Raw genomic sequence first — 2,500 nt, 5'->3', positions numbered from 1 at the left:
GGCGACCCCGGACGGACGGGGGTCCGCCTGGCCCCTGCCCGCGGGGGCAGGCTCCGGGTTGACCTGGTGGCCGGAGGAGAATTAAGCCCGGAGCCCGGGGCAGGGCGACCCCGGACAGACGGGGGTCCGCCTGGCCCCTGCCCGCGGGGGCAGGCTCCGGGTTGACCTGGTGGCCGGACGGGAATTAAGCCCGGAGCCCGGGGCAGGGCGACCCCGGACGGACGGGGCTCCGCCGGCCCCTGCCCGCGGGGGCTGGCTCCGGGTTGACCTGGTGGCCGCTCGGGACTTAAGCCCGGAGCCCGGGGCAGGGCGACCCCGGACGGACGGGGCTCCGCCTGGCCCCTGCCCGCGGGGGCAGGCTCCGGGTTGACCTGGTGGCCGGACGGGGAATAAGCCCGGAGCCCGGGGCAGGGCGACCCCGGACGGACGGGGGTCCGCCGGCCCCTGCCCGCGGGGGCAGGCTCCGGGTTGACCTGGTGGCCGCTCGGGACTTAAGCCCGGAGCCCGGGGCAGGGCGACCCCGGACGGACGGGGGTATGCCGGCCCCTGCCCGCGGGGGCAGGCTCCGGGTTGACCTGGTGGCCGGTTTGCTTTCGGGCCACCAGGTCAACCCGCTGCCTGTATGGGGTTGACCTGGTGGCCGCTTTCCTTCCCGGCCACCAGGTCAACCCGCTGAATGTATGGGGTTGACCTGCTGGCCGCTTTCCTTCCCGGCCACCAGGTCAACCCGCTGAATGTATGGGGTTGACCTGCTGGCCGCTTTTCTTCCCGGCCACCAGGTCAACCCGCTGAATGTATGGGGTTGACCTGCTGGCCGCTTTCCTTCCCGGCCACCAGGTCAACCCGCTGAATGTATGGGGTTGACCTGCTGGCCGCTTTCCTTCCCGGCCACCAGGTCAACCCGCTGAATGTATGGGGTTGACCTGCTGGCCGCTTTCCTTCCCGGCCACCAGGTCAACCCGCTGAATGTATGGGGTTGACCTGCTGGCCGCTTTCCTTCCCGGCCACCAGGTCAACCCGCTGAATGTATGGGGTTGACCTGCTGGCCGCTTTCCTTCCCGGCCACCAGGTCAACCCGCTGAATGTATGGGGTTGACCTGCTGGCCGCTTTCCTTCCCGGCCACCAGGTCAACCCGCTGAATGTATGGGGTTGACCTGCTGGCCGCTTTCCTTCCCGGCCACCAGGTCAACCCGCTGAAAGTATGGGGTTGACCTGGTGGCCGCTTTCCTTCCCGGCCACCAGGTCAACCCGCTGAAAGTATGGGGTTGACCTGGTGGCCGCTTTCCTTCCCGGCCACCAGGTCAACCCGCTGCCGGCATGGGGTTGACCTGCTGGCCGCAGAGGGGCAGGCTCCGGGTTGACCTGGTGGCCGGACGGGGATTAAGCCCCGGCTCGGAGCAGGGCAAGCCCGGGCGGAGGGGGGTCCGCTTGGCCCCTGCCCGCGGGGGCAGGCTCCGGGTTGACCTGGTGGCCGGTTTGCTTTCGGGCCACCAGGTCAACCCGCTGAATGTATGGGGTTGACCTGCTGGCCGCTTTCCTTCCCGGCCACCAGGTCAACCCGCTGAATGTATGGGGTTGACCTGCTGGCCGCTTTCCTTCCCGGCCACCAGGTCAACCCGCTGAATGTATGGGGTTGACCTGCTGGCCGCTTTCCTTCCCGGCCACCAGGTCAACCCGCTGAATGTATGGGGTTGACCTGCTGGCCGCTTTCCTTCCCGGCCACCAGGTCAACCCGCTGAATGTATGGGGTTGACCTGCTGGCCGCTTTCCTTCCCGGCCACCAGGTCAACCCGCTGAAAGTATGGGGTTGACCTGCTGGCCGCTTTCCTTCCCGTCCACCAGGTCAACCCGCTGAATGTATGGGGTTGACCTGCTGGCCGCTCTGCTTCCCGGCCACCAGGTCAACCCCCTGCCGGTATGGGGTTGACCTGCTGGCCGCAGAGGGGCAGGCTCCGGGTTGACCTGGTGGCCGGCAGGGACTTCAGCCCCAGGGCCCCTGGCAGGGCGACCCTGCCCTTGTTCCCCAGAAAAGGAGAGAGCTGGCTCGCAGCGGGAAAAGCTGCCTACGGCACCTGGGATTCCCAGGCGGTCACCCATCCAAGTACTAGCCAGGCCCGGGACGGTTTACCTTCCGAGATCGGACGGGATCGGGGGCCTTCCGTCCGGTATGGCCGTAGGCACTCGGCTCCGGTCCGCCTCGTCCCCTTTCCCTTACTGACTCCCCTGCCTCGGGTGGGCCCGATCCTTTTTTCCGTTTTTTTTTTTCGCTCCGGAGGCTTCATGAGCCCCCCCCCAACACCCCTTTGGGGGTCGGTGAAAATTTTTTTTTCAGACTTCCAGGGGCCCGATCCTGGCCGCGGGCACCCGGCTCCGGGCACCCGGCTCCGGGCCGCCTCGTCCCCTTTCCCTTACTGACTCCGCTGCCTCGGGTGGGCCCGATCCTTTTTTCCGTTTTTTTTTTTCCGCTCCGGAGGCTTCGTGAGCCCCCCCCAACACCAC

General features: G+C 67.7%; 1 non-coding gene across 1 annotated transcript; it reads right to left on the bottom strand.

Moving 5' to 3' along the window:
• Nucleotides 1-2,061: 2,061 nt before the first annotated feature.
• On the bottom strand, nt 2,062-2,180 carry LOC141979401 (5S ribosomal RNA). The gene has a single exon (XR_012636816.1). It is a non-coding gene; the product is annotated as a 5S ribosomal RNA (ribosomal RNA).
• Nucleotides 2,181-2,500: the final 320 nt, after the last annotated feature.

The sequence above is a fragment of the Natator depressus genome, chromosome 28 (assembly GCF_965152275.1).
Source record: "Natator depressus isolate rNatDep1 chromosome 28, rNatDep2.hap1, whole genome shotgun sequence".
NCBI lineage: Eukaryota > Metazoa > Chordata > Testudines > Cheloniidae > Natator > Natator depressus.
The sequence above is the reverse complement of the archived record's forward strand: the minus strand, read 5'-3'. Positions and strand labels throughout refer to the sequence as shown.